The sequence below is a fragment of the Leptodactylus fuscus genome, chromosome 9 (genome assembly GCF_031893055.1).
Source record: "Leptodactylus fuscus isolate aLepFus1 chromosome 9, aLepFus1.hap2, whole genome shotgun sequence".
Taxonomy (NCBI): domain Eukaryota; kingdom Metazoa; phylum Chordata; class Amphibia; order Anura; family Leptodactylidae; genus Leptodactylus; species Leptodactylus fuscus.
The window spans coordinates 84,689,658-84,711,167 of record NC_134273.1 but is presented as its reverse complement, the minus strand read 5'-3'; positions in this window follow the sequence as shown (position 1 = coordinate 84,711,167).

Here is a 21,510-nt window from a genome sequence, read left to right as displayed (position 1 = left end):
GTGTGGTTGGTCTGACGTAGGTGCCACGAGGTGGGTATTGTTGGCATTGCCACATGTCGGCAGCCATTACATTCGCTTCCTGTTTTTACCAGTTACACAAGAAAATTCGATACATCGGGAAAAAATAATCCAGAAATCTCTTCAGTTGCAGATGGTTTCTGAGCACTTTACATGTCTATCTGTAATGTTATTCGGAGCTGGTTCACATTAAGCCCCTTGTATTTTATGTTTAGTTTTCTTTCAAACTTATTTTTGGACGGAGTTCCCTTACAGAAAAAAAAATGCCTATCTGAGCAAAGTTTGGAATCCGTACAATGAAGCTTTACTTCCTCCTGACTGAAAATTGGTTAAAGGCTGTTTTACTAGGTCTTGTAAAATGTGAGCAGGTTAGAAAAGTTAAATCCGCTAAAGCCATGGAGCAGCGTGCATGAGGCAGCGGGGTTAGGGCGGCCATGTGTGCGCCGCATTATCTGGTGCGAATTATCGGAGCTTTTATAGGAATAAGGCAGGGCGCTGTATCAAAATATCACACAAAAAACAAGGCGCGCGGAGCACTTCACCACAGGCCACTTCTCTCCTATCTGCAGGGCGAGATTTTACAAGATTTGTGCGACGATGGTGACACCGACCGTGACCTTACACTAGTGACACATTTACCCTTGACCCTGTAATTCATGTTTACAACACAGGGGGCAAATGCAACGGGTCTCTAAGGGGATGTTCACATATGGCAAACCGAGCATGTTGCAGAGCTGGAAATACCTGATACTGGATTTTTTTTTTTGCCATGTTTGAAATGGACCTGAAAAATTAAGTTTCATAAAGTTTATTTTATTTTTTCTATCCATAGAGGACTAGAAGATTACTTACATAACACATTGGAATACACAGTATTCATGAATGTAACAGACTTTGCTATACTGCCAGGTCATCTATGAGGCCGTTTCTAATAATGGATCCCGCCGTCTATGTACAAGGCCAGCTACTGTGCCCACGCAAGTAATGTGGCACCTAAACCTAAGGCATTGCTTGACGTACATGTATGTCACAGGGCACCAAGGGGTTAATAGAGTCCCCGCTTCTCTTTGCACAGACTAAGATCTACATGAGAACATTTTGGCCGCCTGCAGCCACCACCGGGGAAGCTTCTACAGCACTCATGGAGCTCAGGAATAAATCAGACTTCAGTACATTCCCCTGGTGGTGCATACGGCCGGCCAAAATTTTTGTAATGCAAGTGGCTATGGCGTGGTAAGGAAAAGCAGGAGAGTTATTAGAAAAACAGAAGAGAATATAATAGATAGATAGGAGATAGATAGATAGATAGATAGATAGATAGATAGATAGATAGGAGATAGATAGATGAGATAGATAGATAGATAGATAGATAGATAGATAGATAGATAGATAGATAGATAGATAGGAGATAGATAGATAGATATGGAGATAGATAGATAGATAGATAGATAGATAGATAGGAGATAGATAGATAGATAGATAGATAGATAGATAGATAGATAGATAGGAGATAGATAGATATGGAGATAGATAGATAGATAGATAGGAGATAGATAGATAGATAGATAGATAGATAGATAGATAGATAGATAGATAGATAGATAGATAGATAGATAGAGGAGATAGATAGATAGGAGATAGATAGATAGATAGATAGATAGATAGATAGATAGATAGATAGGAGATAGATAGATAGATAGATAGGAGATAGATAGATAGATAGATAGATAGATAGATAGGAGATAGATAGATAGATAGATAGATAGATAGATAGATAGATAGACAGACAGATAGATATATAGGCGGATAGATAGATAGATAGATAGATAGATAGATAGATAGATAGATAGATAGATAGATAGATAGATAGATAGATAGGAGATAGATAGGTATATCCAGCTTGGTGCACACTTGGCAGCCATTGCTACAGTTCCTGACCTCCATGTGGGGTGACGTCCAGTAAAGGGCACTTTGAATATCTATTGGGCAGTGCCCCCTGGTTCCTGTTCTGGTGCTGGTCTGTTCCCTGCCTGACACATGTGACAATACCCCGCACTGGGTCACATGACATTCCCTCATCTTTGCCCTACAATATAGCGGCGCGGTCATATAAATGCAGTTTTTAGATTTCCTGCATCTAATTCCCATAATGGAGAAATGACTTAACCCCTTGTGCACAGTGACAGATGTTCTGTCCTCCTTGGACACATTAACACAAGTGGATAATTTCGGAGGCCGCGAGCATTATCTTAGACGCCAAATTACGCTACATTTTCTGCAATTTTGCTTCTTAAATTGTTTGAATCCATTTTGGTGAAGCCCCCGTCTGGATGAGGTCTGTTTCCTCCCAGTGCAGCCAGCGGTGAAGATGAAATATAACCAGAGTTTACATAATGGGTAACTAAAGCCGGTAATTTAACGCCCCGTAGTATCGGTGACACAGCGCTCGTCCCCGGCTATGGCTTTTCTGTACGTTACACTTTATAATGTTCTTTCCATATGAAATCCTGAAAAGGGAAGCGGTCTTGCAGGTGCAGGGATTATAAACAATCCACTGCATTCGGTCCCTTCGAGGCCTGGGGAGGGGAAGGGTCAGGATTCAGAATTAGACAGGAAAGGCCGACGTAAAGCCGTCATTTCACTGACTTCATATCCACCCTGTATTAGTATCCCGTCCTCGGATGTAACATGAAGAAGCTACTAAAGCCCCAATATACTAAGGAGGTGGTCAGAGACGTCTTCAGCCCGTCTGTCTCATAAGAGCTTACAATCTAATTTTTTTCATTGAACAATAATCCAAGTTGATTTGCCAAAGTGTGTTGTCCTGACCCCGACCTGACTCACATACTCTCTGCCCGTTTTCTGACTATAACCAAACTCTGCCTGGCTTAACCTTTGCCCCAACTACAATTTCTGGCCGCTGCCTTGGGACCACAATGTGGTTACGCGTCACGCTAGCCTGTGCTAATGGAGATGGATTCTTTGCCAGAACGTCCATAATTCCTTCTGGGGGTGAAAATAAAGAAATCACAGTCTCTTAGCCAAAGCCCGATCTGTCAGCAACCCAGTGGGTCCTCATATCCGAGGGGTCTCACTGCAGGGCTCTGGCAGTATACAAAACCTCAAGCTTAAAAGGGAATGTATCACCAAGAGATGACCTAATTGTTAAGCCAAGTTTTATGTTAAATTTATTTATTTTACGTCTATTTCTATTTTTAAACAGAACTATACTCTGCTGTTTTCACTCTGACCACTAAGCCTAATAATAGACTGACATTGGCCAATTCTGTGGGTGGTTTTCTTTGCAGCAGTCACCTCATTTGCATCAAAGGCAGAATTACAATAGAAGATAACAACACCAGTGACCTATCATTACTGACCATAGATGATGTCACCGCTTATCTCCTCCCCCTCCCTGCACAGAGCATGCCTAGAAAATCTCCCATAGACCTCAATGAGTCGGCTCCAGACTATTACTACGTATGGCCAAGACTATGCTGTAAAGCAGATCACTAAATGCTGTTAACAGAGCAGAGGAGAAGCTCAGGCAAGATGGCCGCCCCCATAATCATGTATTATTTATTATGCTTACTTGTATAGCGCCATCATATTCCACAGCGCTTTACAGACATTGGCAGTCACTGTCCCATATAGGGCTCACAACCTACAGTCCCTATCAGTATGTCTTTGGCGTGTGGGAGGAAACCGGAGTACCCGGAGGAAACCCACGCAAACTCCTTGCAGATGTTGTCCTTGGCAGGATTCGAACCCAGGAGTCCAGCGCTGCAAGGCTGCAGTGCTAACCACTGAGCCACCGTGCAGTGCAGAAAATACAATAAACAAAATAAAATTAAAAACTTTGCACCACATTCCTTTTCCTTAATGCGCCTTGTCGGTTCACATGTAGTAATAGGATGGCGCCCTGTTTCGTTCTGCCAAGGCTTCCAATGCTGTAAAGCACTTTCCAGGCTACAAGGGGTTACACAGCATTGTCCGCCCGGACCTATCAGTCCTGGGATCTGATGAGGAATTCTCGCTGGATGAAGCAGAGATTTTTCTCCTCTGTGCTATGCTTTGCATCTCCCCACAAGTGACCTCCTCCAACTCCTACTCTCGGTTTCTTTAAAGATCCAGGATTTATAAGCGCTGGCATGAGTCTCCTCGCCATGTTTATAAGAAGCTTTTTTCTCTTCCTTAGTCTCTTTAAAGACAGTCTATTATTCTTGGCTTCTCCTATTCTAGTTAAGCGTCTGTCCTGTGAAAACAAGATGTCTTGGCAGCGGCGGAGGATTCTACTATAGGCTGTCATGATTTTATTATTGACATTTCATTCTGTTTGTCGCAGTATGGCGGGGCGTTGTGCCGTCTCCGCCTGTCCTCTCTGACGCAGCGCACGGTGCAGTTTTATCAAACTTTTTATAAGGAATTTATCACCAATTTTTATTTATTTATTTATTAAAACCAGACTGCGAAATCTATCACTTTTTTTTTTCCCCTAACCTTTATTTTGTGATTTTTTAAAATTCTATATCCTGTACATGATTATAGGGCGGCCATCTTGCCTGAGCTTCTTCTCCGCTCTGTTAACAGCATTTAGTGATCTGCTTTACAGCAGTCGTGGTCATAGGCAGCAATAGTCTGGAATCGACACAATGAGACATGCTCAGTGCAGGGAGGGGGAGGAGACAAGCTGTGACATCATCTATGCTCAGTAGTGATGTAATGATGGGTTACTGATGTTCTCTATAAAGGTGTTATCTTCTATTGTAATACTGTTTGTGATGTAAATGAGGTGACTCCTGCCATGACAACCCCTATAGAACTGGCAGTGGTCACTATTATTAGGCTTAGTGGTGCAGATTGCAGGATATAATACTTTTTTAAGGCTACATGCACACGGAGTTACGCCGGGCTTGTTAAAATACTCATTCACAGCCGTACACGTGAGCGCTGCAGACGGCTCCCAAACACTTCCCATTCTCTTCAATGGGAGCGCTTGTAATGCCGGCGTTACGAGCGCTCCCATTGAAGTGAATGGGAAGTGATCAGGAGCCGTCCGCAGTGCTCGCGTGTACGGCTGTGAATGAGTATTTTTACAAGCCCGGCATAACTCCGTGTGCACGTAGCCTTACATGTAGGAACATGGAAAATGTAAAAAAAAATTAATGTTTTTTAATTTTTTTCTCATGCATTAGTTGCCCCTCCTCAGAACCCCTCAAAGCCTTCTGCATAACGTCTTCATCTGTATAGCGCCACCTGCTGCTTGCACGTTACTCCCTTTCCCTGTCCATTGGACACACAGCTCTAGTCATGTCTATGCAGCGGCAGAGGGATCCCTTGTGGTCACAGCATGTTCCCTGACGCTGCAGCATAAGCAAGCACTACATCCCGCTTCTTTCACCAACCTTTTTGTATGTCCAAAAAGCCTATGAAAAAACCTATATACCCTGCAAACTCACTATAACTCAGTGTATTGTATATTTAACCCCTCAGCCTACGTTTTTATGGACACATTGCGCACTTTTCATACAGCCACATCCTACAAATCTCTTTGGTCTTTATATTCTCCCCGTCAATAATCCATCACCACAATAGAGGAGTTAATCCTGCGGCCATGCTGCCCCCTAGGCCCCGTGCACAGCCCCGCCATACACTGCTAACAGTCTCCATGCAGACCGGAACCCCGGCCCAACGTTCCCTTACCACCATGTAACTTCTGTGGCTCGTAGCTAAGACGGTGATTGACAGCTCCCCAAGATTTCGGTTGCTAATGAAGCAGAAATAAGATAAGGCTTATCAGTGAATGTTCTGAGTGGAGACTTTGATGAGAACATGGTCTGGTCTTCATGTACTTCGGAGAGATAGCGCTAAATATTATCAAGTATAGAAATGTTTGCAGCAAACTGGTTGTTAACTGGAAAAACCGGCATCCTGCGCGCGACTTCTACAGCGTCCTGCGGAGAGGAGACATTATCTGCCTTGTACTCACAGCTGAGGCTATACGAATACGGCAAAGTGCTAGAATAGAATTAACCCATTCGTGAACTACAAACTGCGACGGCCGCTGCGGTCCTGTATACAGATCTAGTGGTCCTATGACACTACGTGGCCCCTTATCTGCCCCATTGCAAGTCCTCGCCTTCATCTGTTATCACTCCTTTAGGCAGCCAAGATTACATGGTGTTTCCTTCATCAAGGTCACTGGCGGGAAGCCTCAGAGTAGGGCGCCCCCTATGGAACACATATCATATGTATCTTTCATTGTGATATATTATTGCCACTAGTTTTACTATTAGGATTGTAGGTAAAGCCTTTAACTTACTCTGCATGTTCACATTGAACACCACGCGCCGAAATTATCCACATGTCAACACATCGGGGCAGATTTATGAAGACGGGTGTATTGTATGTCAGTCTTAATAAAGAGAGAATTATGAAGAGGCCGAGCCGGACGTCCCTGCGCCAGAATGGAGATCTCCAGCAGTAGGAACTGGCGTAGATTTCTATTACAACACTGGGGTACTCTATAATGAATCTGTCAGGCCCCGGCTCTCCCCTATTGGCAGGCAAGATGTGGAGCGCGGTTTATGACGTATGTTTGATGCATTATATCTGGGATAGGGGGAATGATGAATTCCCCCCATTCTCATTCATTTTAATAGGACAGAGATATGTCATGTGATCAGCAGACATGAAGTGACTTCCTGAGAATAAAGCAGCCATGTTTTTGGAGTCCTGTACAACCCCTTTAACACCAGTCAGCCATATGCTTTAGATCAGGACTTCTCACACTGTGAGGTGCGGCTCATTGGCCGGTGAGGCTCAGGATCAGCTTAGGCACAAAGAAAGGAAAGCAGAGACTGCACTGATAATGCCAGACTCTAGAAAGGCTGAAGGACCCATGGAGGACATCACCACATAGAGCAGACAGGTCCTTCATCTTGGAGCAGGTCTGCCTCAGTCTACAGGCTGAATGGTCTAAACTGGAGGCAGAGGAATGGTAGACTGGTACTGGAGGTTGGTCATCACCTCTCTATATTGTAGGGATGATCCTGGTAGTGCGGGGGATATGGAATTGGATAAGATTTGCTGCTTACTGTGTAAGCGGCCATTTTCTCATGGCTGTGGGCACGTGCAGTCGGCTCTGCTTGAGGCTCGATGGCAGAGCTGACTGCGCATGCCTAGAAGATTGAAACCCAGGACGGAAGAAGACACAGGGAGAGGCCGATCCAGAAGAAGATGGAGGTAGCGCTGTAGAGTTCTCTCGTAGCATTGGGGACGCCCTCAGTGCTGCGAGAGAACTCATTTGCATACCAAAGAAAACCCGGATTTCTACCAAACGGTGGCGTGGAGAAGACATCTAAAGGTAGGAGAAGAAAAGGCTTTCTTAAGGCTATTCCTACGTGTTAGTTAGAAAATAAGGGTATCCAATGATAAGATCCCTTTAATGCTGATGCCCTGGCATCACAACAGATGGAATGGTTAGACCTAAAAACGTTTTGGAAGCCCTAGATAGCAATAGTCTGGAGCCAACTCTTTAAGGACTATAAGAGAATTTTCTAGACATGCTGTGATATCATCAATAGTCAGTAGTGATGTAATGATATCTCAGTGGTGTTAGTTATACAGGTGTTATCTTCTATTGTAACACCATCTGTGATGTAAATGAGGTAACTGCTGCAAAGAAAACTCCTACAGAATTAGTGTCAGTCTATAAGTCTTAGAGGCTCTAGAATAACTTAGTGGCTCTGATGGTAGAGCAAATACTCTTGCAATATATTACATCCAAGTTAGTAACTTCTTGCCATTTGGATGACAAAGAAGATGATTCTGGGTTTTCAATGGGAAATAACCCAAAAACCAAGATTGAATAGCTCAGGAACCATAACTCACTCCTCCCGGTACAAGACTTGCCGTTTTGGTTGTGTTGTCACATTTAGCTCTGCATTGTTCTGCACTCTCTGCCCGTCACAATGGTCCTCCGAGGAATTATCTAAAGAGAGGCCAAGTTTATTTTTATTCCTAATGTCAGCATTATTTATAGCGGGGGTGGGGCATAGACTGGCTTACGGCTATATTTGTACATCTCCCCTATGAAAAGCCTGTTCTATAAAGAAGTAAAAACATTCTACTGAAAACTAAATATATATCATCATTCTCTTCTCTCTAAAGTAACCCAAAGACGTCTAAAGTTATTACTGGATCTTCCGGGATCTGATAACTTGCCGCTTGTACAGACTGGGAGCGTCAGGGTAATTTTAACACCTCCTGAAGATATCACCTACGAGGAGGAGGCGCTCAGGTTCTCCATTGGCTCCTGCCTGGAAGAGTTGGGTCATGGTTTTGATTCGGCCTGGAATCTGTATGTTTTTTCTATAAGAAGGTCCTTCACCCAAATTTATTTTGAAGGAAAATCTTATTAATACTTTAACCTGAAATGAGTGACAAGACGGCTCTGCTGCCAAGATGCCTTCCTACCACAATGTACAACTGAGTCATGCGTCACTCGAGACAGTCTGGTTATTACGGAAGCGCTGCCTGGCCGGCACTGGCTTTATATCAGGCTGTCACTAACACGTTCTTAGCTAGGAATATGTCAAGTAGTCAAATTTTTCTTTTAAAAAGATTATCCGGTTGCCAGAAAAATCTTTGCAACAAATCTGTTACATATGAAGAGCGAACATAACTATATATACATTGTAGACAATTAGAAAGGAAACATTTGTTGCAAAATATACACTACATGTATGAGAAGATAACTACATGTATGAGACGATAACCTGACCACAATAAGGACATCATGGCTGGTTATCAGGAGGACACTACATGTATGAGAAGATAACCTGACCACAATAAGGACATCATAGCTGGTTATCAGGAGGACACTACATGTATGAGAAGATAACCCGACCACAATAAGGACATCATGGCTGGTTATCAGGAGAGGACACTACATGTATGAGAAGATAACCTGACCACAATAAGGACATCATGGCTGGTTATCAGGAGGACACTACATGTATGAGAAGATAACCTGACCACAATAAGGACATCATGGCTGGTTATCAGGAGGACACTACATGTATGAGAAGATAACCCGACCACAATAAGGACATCATGGCTGGTTATCAGGAGGACACTATGTGTATGAGACGATAACCCGACCACAATAAGGACATCTTCTCATACATGTAGTGTCCTCCTGATAACCAGCCATGATGTCCTTATTGTGGTCGGTTATCTTCTCATACATGTAGTGTCCTCCTGATAACCAGCCATGATGTCCTTATTGTGGTTGTGTTATCTTCTCATACATGTAGTGTCCTCCTGATAACCAGCCATGATGTCCTTATTGTGGTCGGGTTATCTTCTCATACATGTAGTGTCCTCCTGATAACCAGCCATGATGTCCTTATTGTGGTCGGGTTATCTTCTCATACATGTAGTGTCCTCCTGATAACCAGCCATGATGTCCTTATTGTGGTCGGGTTATCTTCTCATACATGTAGTGTCCTCCTGATAACCAGCCATGATGTCCTTATTGTGGTTGTGTTATCTTCTCATACATGTAGTGTCCTCCTGATAACCAGCCATGATGTCCTTATTGTGGTTGTGTTATCTTCTCATACATGTAGTGTCCTCCTGATAACCAGCCATGATGTCCTTATTGTGGTCAGGTTATCTTCTCATACATGTAGTGTCCTCCTGATAACCAGCCATGATGTCCTTATTGTGGTCAGGTTATCATGGCTGGTTATCAGGAGGACACTACATGTATGAGAAGATAACCCAACCACAATAAGGACATCATGGTTGGTAGACATTCTTGGCTTTACTGCAGTTTTTTGAGCCAAAATCGGAAACAAAAAAAAGCTGTGTTTCCACAACGTGGGGCCTTAGCGTGAGCCCACACACCATACAAATTAGATTGTAAGCTCCTGTGGTGCAGGGATTGCCAGATCCGCCAGATCTTCTGCAGTCCTACACTAGTCCTCGCAGCTTGTCTTATTCTGCAGCTTTTCTAAAGCTCGGTATTAATTGCCAGGTAACAAGGAGTTAACTCCGCTCTCCCTCAGTGATTCAGTACTAATTAAAATCATCATTCTTTTAATACAACATGATGTTTGGACGGTCAAATCCATTTTTTTTTCTTCCTCTTTTAAGTTGGCGTAATGACAAAGCGGGAAGCAAATTCTTGTTAGCGCATAATTACAACGATGAAAGGGAGAATTTTAATTAAGACAATTCCCTTACACATCCAGCATTGAAATCTGCTATCAGACGTCTCCACCTCATCCCTCTCCTGTCCCTGGAGCTGTCTAGATTATATTACAATATTTAGATTGCAAGCTCTTCTGATGGATGTCTCTGTTGTCCAAACAGTGTCAGTAAACCTGGATGTTCTGGATGAATGATGCATATTAGGTAGGACAGAATTAATAGGGCTGCAGATGAGGATTCGAGTCTTACACTGCTAGCTATGCAAAGGATGAACATGGAAGACGAGGCTAAGATCCCAGGTACATGGACAGTGAAGACGAGGCTAAGATCCCAGGTACATGGACAGTGAAGACGAGGCTAAGATCCCAGGTACATGGACAGTGAAGGCGAGTCTAAGATCCCAGGTACATGGACAGTGAAGACTAGGCTAAGATCCCAGGTACATGGACAGTGAAGGCGAGTCTAAGATCCCAGGTACATGGACAGTGAAGACAAGTCTAAGATCCCAGGTACATGGACAGTGAAGACTAGGCTAAGATCCCAGGTACATGGACAGTGAAGGCGAGTCTAAGATCCCAGGTACATGGACAGTGAAGACGAGGCTAAGATCCCAGGTACATGGACAGTGAAGACGAGGCTAAGATCCCAGGTACATGGACAGTGAAGACGAGGCTAAGATCCCAGGTACATGGACAATGAAGACAAGTCTAAGATCCCAGGTACATGGACAGTGAAGACGAGGCTAAGATCCCAGGTACATGGACAGTGAAGACGAGGCTAAGATCCCAGGTACATGGACAGTGAAGACTAGGCTAAGATCCCAGGTACATGGACAGTGAAGACAAGTCTAAGATCCCAGGTACATGGACAGTGAAGGCGAGTCTAAGATCCCAGGTACATGGACAATGAAGACAAGTCTAAGATCCCAGGTACATGGACAGTGAAGGCGAGTCTAAGATCCCAGGTACATGGACAGTGAAGACGAGGCTAAGATCCCAGGTACATGGACAGTGAAGACTAGGCTAAGATCCCAGGTACATGGACAGTGAAGACGAGGCTAAGATCCCAGGTACATGGACAGTGAAGACGAGGCTAAGATCCCAGGTACATGGACAATGAAGACAAGTCTAAGATCCCAGGTACATGGACAGTGAAGACGAGGCTAAGATCCCAGGTACATGGACAGTGAAGACGAGGCTAAGATCCCAGGTACATGGACAGTGAAGACTAGGCTAAGATCCCAGGTACATGGACAATGAAGACGAGGCTAAGATCCCAGGTACATGGACAATGAAGACAAGTCTAAGATCCCAGGTACATGGACAGTGAAGACGAGGCTAAGATCCCAGGTACATGAACAGTGAAGACGAGGCTAAGATCCCAGGTACATGGACAGTGAAGACGAGGCTAAGATCCCAGGTACATGGACAGTGAAGACGAGGCTAAGATCCCAGGTACATGGACAGTGAAGACGAGGCTAAGATCCCAGGTACAAGACTGTAGTTGTATGTAGGTCTATGCAAGATGGAGTGGACAGCAGGGACAGGTATAGTAAGGCTATCCCCATCATTGGCTATCACAGTGTCCATTAGGTGGTCATCGTTTTAAAACTGATGTAGGTTGTGATCTATGGACTCGATCAATACAATAGATGGAATGAACCGCAAGTGTCCTATGGTCCTCACATGGATCGGTATCTGTGTATAGGGCCATAGAAATGAATATATCACCAATCACGGCACCGGTCTGATGAGGGACATAGGACACATGATCAGTAAGGATACCAGCGATCAAATACGTATCCCCGATCCAGGCTGAGGAAGGGGGGGGGGACTCATTTTCTTATTTTTTAGCGGAATGTAAAACGACTTAGGTTCACACTAGTGATGGACCTGAACAATAGACAGAGTCTGACGGACCCCATTGTTGGCTATAACGTTATCCATTAGGTGGCCATCGGGCAGAGGAACAAGTCCTCTGTGCAGTATTTTTTAATCTACCAATTCCAGGCGGATATTGCAATGGAGTCCCGCGCAGATGAGAACTTAGCCTAAGCATCATCCAAGTACCTTTCATCCCCCCCATTGTGTTCAATGGGGGGTGTTTCTGTTGTCATGGAATGGGACAGGAACAGAAGAGAGCCTCGGGCTGCTGACTCGGTCATGTGTGCCCAAGGCCTCATTTGTAGCATACAATATGGCGGCTCTGTTGGTCAGCACAGGCCATCGCTCCCGCTAAAACCTACTCACTTTTTGTCACTTTGTAATGACGAAATTTGCATTTTCATATAAATTTGACTTGCACCAAAATTGGCAACTTTTTTCTAACAAGAAGACGGCTTAGTGAATTCCTCCCCATAGTCCATGCGTTCTCTCCTTAAGTATTTCCTCTGGGTGAGTACAGTACTAGTGATGTTTTCTCAGCACAGGTCAGGGGAATTTCTTGGACTGCACAGTTCACTGCAATTCTCTACAGGATATCCTCATTTTGCTTTAATGGAGAGGAAATTAATGAAACATACAGCGCCTGGGGCTCTGAATCCTATACATTAATATTACCCCATCTCGTTTCGCTATGTGCTTTGTTTTCACCGTCTGATCCTCACATTGCCAAAATATATAGAGATCTGGGAGGGGGGAATGTTTTTGGTGAAGTCCCAGTAATTGTATATGCGTGTTTGCAAGTAGATTCAGTAAAATCTGTTATTGGATAATTGGAGTTGTAGTATTTACATGCACGTCCTATGCTCGGCTTACACTGCAGGCCGAGGCTTCCTGGAAGAATAATCAATGGCATTCTCCCGAAATGTGGAAATCATACGGCATGGTGTGCCGAACCAATGTTACCTGCTGTATATCTCCCGTGGCTAAGGGGTTAAAAAAAGGAAAGCAAAAGTTGTCACTCCCATCGTCCAATACAGCAGTAAAGAACATAATCCTTATGGCCAGGGCCGCTTACGCTGGAGAAACAGCAAGCAGAGATCTTGAGGATAGGAGACAGTTGCACTCAGGTCCTCGAGCCTTAGGGGGCCTGTAAGGTATCTCATCCCAATACGCAAAGGCTTAAGTCTTCGTTTCTGGGCCCTAATGCAAAAGATATTAACGTGGCCCCCACTTTCCATAGGTTACATATGATACTGTGTATTCTTATGTTCTATGGAGGTCTTTGGGCATCCTAAGGTTTCAGGGTCTTGGAGCTATTGCTGCTTTTGCACCCCCTATAGCTACACCTCTGCCAATAGGCCAAATATAAGGAGACCAGACCAAAAAAACAGGGGGGTATGTTGACATGGCAGAATCTAATGCCGACTTTAAAGGGGGATTCAACTCAAAATAAGGGGCAAAATCTGTCCTGCTTCTGCCACCTATGGGAGTCAGACATCGGAGCAGGACCCTGAAAAAATAAGTGTCCTGCTCCATCCTGCTGCAGCTGAGGCACAAGCGGGAGGGCACATGTCCACCTCCAGTCCTTCTTCGTTTGTGTGAATGGCCCCAGATAGTTGAGGTCTTGGTACAGATTTGGCCTCAGGTCCCAGGGGCTCATGTGAACGCTTTGTAACGTTGCGCTGTATTTGCTGTAGCCATGTAACATCACAACATTCCTGGCTGCGGAGTGTTTACGCAGGGGTTCGGGTCGGCGGTCAGGTTTGTACATTTCCAGAGAATACAACCATCTGTACATCGGCATATTTTCTCCTTAGCTAATGACCTCTAATGTTTTTCTAATTACAGTTTTCATTTTTCGGGCCCTTCCAGATTGTTTTGAGCTCTTTCCCGTGTCTTTTTCAGAAGCGTTCTAGACTGTGGGGGAATGTCTGGTCACCTCTGTATAAACCCTTTGATGACGCACTGCTCTGTAGCCGGGGGGTCTTGTAATTTTGTTCCAAGTCTTCGTGTAGCTAAAAATACCATTACTGTCTAAAATGGTACAAATGGAAGATTCCAGCTCCGTATTAAGTTTCTAGAACACTCCTTGTAGCAAATTAAGAGCCATTTAGGAGGGCTTCATATGATCAGCTAACACACAGCTTCCTGATCCTCTAAGCCAACTTTTCCTCCACATATAAAAGTATCCGTGCAAAAAATTTAGGCAGGTGTGGAAAAAAGGAAAGAATGTTTTCAGAAATAGAAGATTTAACAGTTTATTTTTTTGCCAATGAACAAAATGAAGCAAAGAGAAATGTAGAAGCCATCAATATTTGGTGTGACCTTTGGAAGAGGAGTCCTGGAAGTGATGATCCGGCCCCCACAGATATCGCCCTGATCTCATCATCTGGGATGACATGAAGCTAAATGGCTGGAGTTCTGCTCTGCAGGGATGGATATACAGTGCTGGGATCTCAGGATCAGTTGGGTAGGGGGTCCGAGAAGTCACACCCCACAACCTATCATAGCAATGATGAAGTTGGGGATCCCTCTATAAAGGGGGCTATTCCAAGACTATAATATTGAGCTCTGCTTCCTCTTCACAGGCCAATGATATCACATCCATCGGTCACATGACAATACTGAAGCTCAGTCCCATTTAAATAAATGAGGCTGATCTGCAATACCAAGCACCGCCACTATACAAAGTAGGGTGCTGTGCTAGGTAAGCAACGAGGAGACAGCAATTACTATCATAGACCACAAATCCCCTTTAAGCAGACCACTACCAGGTATTTGATAGCATGTGTCATGGGAAAACATGGCCAATTTGCAGACTTTACCCTTTCTCCTTCTTGATAAGCGGTGTCAGGCAGCTGCTTCTCTCCTCATCCTAGAGACTAAGTAGCGGTAATGGATATTCAGTCCACATCTTCTGGCTCTGACCAGCCTTTGTCATATTCCATTATCATCTGGCGCTGGCCTATCTATCAAGGTACGTCTTACAAGTGAATGTATTAAACTCTCGCCACCTGTTTCGGTGCGTGACGCCGGAGAGGAGTGAAGAATAGGTGGCCCAATTACATTGTCAACCATTTTCATGCCACTAATGTTTCCCGACACCGTCTTCATTTCCCACCCGCGCCCAGGACTATAAAATAATCCCTCATTCTATACGGCCCCGTCCCGATCTGTCATTAGGATGCAGCGCGTGCTCCTTCTTACGTTTTCCTCCAGGGTTTTCTTTTCTCATTGCACGGATTTATTTGAAGTCCTTTCACATTGTGCAGATTCTACCTAGGCCCGGGTTTCTTTTTTTTCCTATCACGGAGCTGCCAATTTGATTCTAAACGTTTGCGAGGGGAAGGTTTTGATGGAGAGACCACAGATTGAATATTACCATATTTCGCAGGGAGGCTGGCCTTGCCTCGGGACACTGCTCCGATATATTAGTGGAAATATCTTTAATTAATTTGTGCATGAGTTCGTGTTTTCTTTAATTTTTCTCCCCGGGCTCTTGACCCAAGTATAGAAATCTGAGAGCTTTATTGGAAATGACTTTCTCAGCAGTTCTGCTCTTTTTAAGTTGAGTGTATCGCATAATGACCATAAAATGTTAGACTTTATTAGGAACATATTTTCACTCGGAGTCTTCAGTTCGGGTTTAATGTGGGGAATGTTACCCTGGGTGATTGGACGCTGTCCTCCGCGCATTGACCAATCTGTCCGGACGCCAAAAAAACAATACTAGGCAGAGGTATTTTCTTGTTCCAATTTACACAGAGGGGGAAAACAACTCTGGGGAATTTTTTCTTTTTCTTCTTTTGATAGAACATTAAAGAACTCAATCTGGATCTTTACAAATGTTGACCGACGTTCTAAGAGAAATATATGCAATTTATAGCCGTGTTTACTTTTCATGATTTTCTCTCTAAATGTTTACTGAAACGTCACGGCCTGCGATTTTATTTTTTTTGCCTAAGGCTCACTCGTCTGAATATTTGCAGATTGTTTCGGTGGCAGCAAATATTTCCTTTGTTTTGACTGAGACGATATAAATCATCGTACGGCGTTGGAGGGAACAGCGCCCCTAGAGCATGGAGGTCAAATACACGTATTATTCTAGCTACAATACTATTGCTTATTTTATACTGGACTCTTATGGGGTGTATTCAATACAAGGTGACATGTCTAAGGCCCCCATGTACATACAGATGCCATCAGTGTTTTCCACAGATCCTATCAATAGAATAGACAGTCTGAGCTGCAAAAATGGACAGGGACTAGAAGGCCCGCTCCATATTTTGAGGTTCAGTCTTATGGCGCCCCCCCACATCGGAATCAATAGAGCCCCAGTAATGAATGGGTCCATATGCGATATGTGTTATGGATCCATAATAACATATAGCTCATGGATCACAACGAGCATTATAGGCAGGTAACCTAAAGCAGGTCGTACACAATAGATGGGATGGTTCGTATGAGCGAGGCCTCTTCATGGTTGGCCAACTAAAATCTAATGTGTATGAGCATTTCTATGATACATTAAAAGATAATTTACACATGGTGTGGGTGATCTGACTGTAACTTTTAAAGTGACTAGTAGGAGAAAAATTCTGCACACAAAATAGGCTGACGTGTCCTGTATTTAGCAGATTTGCTGTGTACGCTGAGGCAGGGTCAGCAGAGCCATCTAGTCTTCATTAGAGGATGAGATGTTTGACGATAGGCGACCACTCCATAGGACTGCTGGATGTCTACTTTGGGCAGGATGGCAGCAATCTATATACAAATAGACAGTTGTGGATGTAACTCTCTATCCCCAAAAATTTTTGGGCGTCTGAGCAGTATCCCATGTCATCCTGAAGGCTGTATAATACACTGTTTAATAGACACGCACTGCTCAGTCAAGCCAACCATACATGTACGTTGGGAAGTATACATACTCTTTGGGGAGACAGTGATCTAAAGTGTATGACCACCCTTAGTCTGTTCTTGTCTATCAATGGGGTAGTCCGGGGAGTTTTATTTTACTCACTTGCTCTGAGGTTTTTACCTATGGATTCCAGGCTGGATCTGACCCCGAGTCGACTGATTAGAACCAGTTTTTGGCTCCTGGGTCAATCTGGATCCACCCTCCTCTCCTGTTTTCACCACTCGTTACACTTTCTAGGTAGGGAGGCATAAAGGGGTTGTCCAATAACAAGGATCCTATCTATACTGCTAGTTTATGTGGATATAAGACTTTTCCTAAATACATTGCTTTATTAAAACTGCTTTGTTTGGCCGCTATCCTAATTTATTCACTTCATTGTTGACACTGGCTCTTAAGATTATCTACTCATTTGTAAAGTGATGTAGGTGCCTGCTCTCAGGGACAAGCAATGGAGCTCCTCATATAGGGGAGGGGGAGGTGAGAGCTCCAGGATTACTGTGCTGTCTATCTTCAGTTTTTCCACTTATCAGCCTGATTAATTGAATTTGGCTGATAAGGGCTGAGATAAGGAGTCAGTTACCTTTGTATGTAATGCAAGTGCACTCAAAGCCAGCTCTGCTACATCAGTTTCCACATCAGCGTCATACTGTGGATCATAGCAGATACAGCAAGTGAAACCCCGCCCACCAAAGTGCGAGAAATCCAGGAAGTGAAGAGAGTACAGAGCCTTCAGGCTGCAGAACAAGAGTTATGGGAATACCCCTTTAAGTATTGTTTGCTAGCCGCAATAGAATATGTAACTAGTGGTGAATAGGGAGAAGAGGCAACCTGGGCCCAGATACTGGCTGCGATCATGCAATACGGGGTCGGAACCAGTTGGACAACCCCCAAAAAACCCTGGTAGATGGTGCGTAAAAAAACATAAAGAAAAAAAAAACTCCCTTTAATTTTTATCTGCCATAAATGAGGCGTACACACATGCAGACAATGAAGAATACATACAGTACATGTGAATTCAATATGACAGAACCCAAAATAAGTAGCTACAATATAATAAGTTGTACACAGATAGAGCCTGCAATATCAGACCTATCAAGCGGCCTCCAGATCGGCCTAGTGGGTCAGCATTTCCACATGACTGTATGTGGTTTCCCGAGCAGCTCAGGTGGTGGATTGGATAACACCCCTTTTATCTTGTCCACACAGAAAGCAAGATGTAAAAGCAGAAAAGAGAATTTATTTTATCTTAGGACATCAGTGGTATCTACAAAGCCACAATCTTGTGATATGAAAACTGTCTGCAGCATCTGGGCAAGAAAACAATCCCTTATCTCAGCTCCGCTCTGTGGCCCCTATTCAACCGAGCGACCAGGGGGCAACATTAAGAACATGAAGATGACCCGGCGTCCCCTCGCCCCCCTCCTTCAGCCCATTAATGCTGACAGGAGAGATGACAAAGTAATGAGATAATATATGGTCGTCTGTACTCACAAGTCCTGTTATTTTATGTCAGACTGAGGAGGAGAAGGAAACAAAGTGTAAATGTGCAATACAAGAGACATGAAAACTTATTCTTATGTGGCAGAAAGGTCAAGGCGTCACTTAGAGGAACTCCCCTCAACTGGAAAGTATTCTAGGAAGGATTGTTTGCTGTTGGGGCTGAAATGTCAGATCTTTCCATTAAAAAGAAAAAAAAGTCCAACTCCGACCTCATATCTGTAACAGATCTTAGTATCCACCAAGGGCTCCTAAGATGCTTTGAGGATTAAGTGGTTACCCCAGACATTAGCACCATCTACCCATAGACTAGGCAATACATGATGGGGGGGCCCCAAATATCACAATAGGTTCTCACCATCACCATAACAGCATTGGTGCAACCAATACATACAACTCTATGGAAGTTATGGAAACAGTCTAGGAAACGTACTTCTGTACCAGCAGAATAGTGAGCGCAGCTCTGGAGTATAATACAGGATAAGTAATGTAATGTATGTACACAGTGACTGCACCAGCAGAATAGTGAGCGCAGCTCTGGAGTATAATACAGGATAAGTATTGTAATGTATGTACACAGTGACTGCACCAGCAGAATAGTGAGCGCAGCTCTGGAGTATAATACAGGATAAGTAATGTAATGTATGTACACAGTGACTGCACCAGCAGAATAGTGAGCGCAGCTCTGGGGTATAATACAGGATAAGTAATGTATGTACACAGTGACTGTACCAGCAGAATAGTGAGCGCAGCTCTGGAGTATAATACAGGATAAGTATTGTAATGTATGTACACAGTGACTGCACCAGCAGAATAGTGAGCGCAGCTCTGGAGTATAATACAGGATAAGTAATGTAATGTATGTACACAGTGACTGCACCAGCAGAATAGTGAGCGCAGCTCTGGAGTATAATACAGGATAAGTAATGTAATGTATGTACACAGTGACTGCACCAGCAGAATAGTGAGCGCAGCTCTGGGGTATAATACAGGATAAGTAATGTAATGTATGTACACAGTGACTGCACCAGCAGAATAGTGAGCGCAGCTCTGGAGTATAATACAGGATAAGTAATGTAATGTATGTACACAGTGACTGCACCAGCAGAATAGTGAGCGCAGCTCTGGAGAATAATACAGGATAAGTAATGTAATGTATGTACACAGCGACTGTAGCAGCAGAATAGTGAGCGCAGCTCTGGAGTGTAATACAGGATAGGTAATGTAATGTATGTACACAGTGACTGCACCAGCAGAATAGTGAGCGCAGTATGGAGTATAATACAGGATAAGTAATGTAATGTATGTTCACAGTGACTGCACCAGCAGAATAGTGAGCGCAGCTCTGGAGTATAATACAGGATAAGTAATGTAATGTATGTACACAGTGACTGCACCAGCAGAATAGTGAGCGCAGCTCTGGAGTATAATACAGGATAAGTAATGTAATGTATGTACACAGTGACTGCACCAGCAGAATAGTGAGCGCAGCTCTGGAGTATAATACAGGATAAGTAATGTAATGTATGTACACAGTGACTGCACCAGCAGAATAGTGAGCGCAGCTCTGGAGTATAATACAGGATAAGTAATGTAATGTATGTACACAGTGACTGCACCAGCAGAATAGTGAGCGTAGCTCTGGAGTATAATACAGGATATAACGCAGTATCAGTACAAACAATATATCTTTACATATACTCTCAATTTATTGTGTAGACCAACTTTAGATATAATCTGTTGAATAAGAAAGATGGAGATTCACTTTACATGGCCATCTGTATCCCTAATGTAACGTCTCCTGTTGCATCTGTGCAGTTTGCTCTATTACTGTCTTATAGAAAATAAATCCACTACATGGGCTGTCACCGTGTAATGTCTGTCACTGTTTCTATGCCAGCTTAATTATACAGAATAATTAAAGAACACTTAATTAAATTGTGAAGTGACAAAGTCCTCTACTTAGTATATACTGGGAAGAAGTAAGAGAGGACTTAGTGCTGGATATACAGGTCAGTAACATCCTCAGCCGCTGCCATGATTCATTTTCTATATCCACACACAAGCAATGCCCTGTAATGTGTGATGTGATACCTTATGTGGCATTTATATCACGCCATCAATAACAAATTACTCAGTATGTATCGATCAGCTCAGCCTTGCATTGTTGTGAGCGCACAATAGCGGGGTCAGGGGTCGTAACAGAGAGTTACTGTTTCTGATCACAGAGTGTGAAGTAAATAATGTTTATCACTAAAGCTCAGCTCGTCTGATGGCAGAGATGGAGAGATGGAGACCGCCGAGAGGGCAACAACAGGGAAAAAAAAATATAATAATAAAAAACTGTCAGTTTTCTTATCATTTCTGGACTGCTGCTTTGAGAGATAAAACTGAGAGGGTGAGAGAATGCGCGTGGGATTCCTATCACAAGATAGATTTGCCGGCCGATTGTAAGACAATATAGATTTACACAGGGTGTTATGATCTCAGACTAAATCAATGAAGATTTGGTGTATAATAAATGACTTCGTCAGACATATACTACACCTGTAAAGTGCACGTAAGACACAGGGGAGCCCGGCCATGTAATGATCCAATATAACTTAGAAACCTCAGGACTACTTGTCTTCAAGTGTATACAGGTAGCCTAAGTCCAGCTCCTTACATCGCTCTGTATTCAGATGAATCGTGGTGGTGTCTATGCACGGAGTTCCTATAGGGGTTACCACTGTGACTGGGCCCAGAAGCCAGGGGGGCCCACAGGTCGTCCTCACCACTAGGGGGCTGGATATACTTCTTTGTCTTCCTGTCTCTTTTCCTTTGATGGCTGTGGCTTTGCATCCTAAATTTATGAGCTCTGCCCTCTGGTGTACTGGAGTGACAGGGGAAGATTCAGGGTACACAGCCTTCCACTGTCAAAAGGGAGAGTTAAAGGCAAAAATAGATAATCAGTTGGTCAGCAGCCAAAGAGGG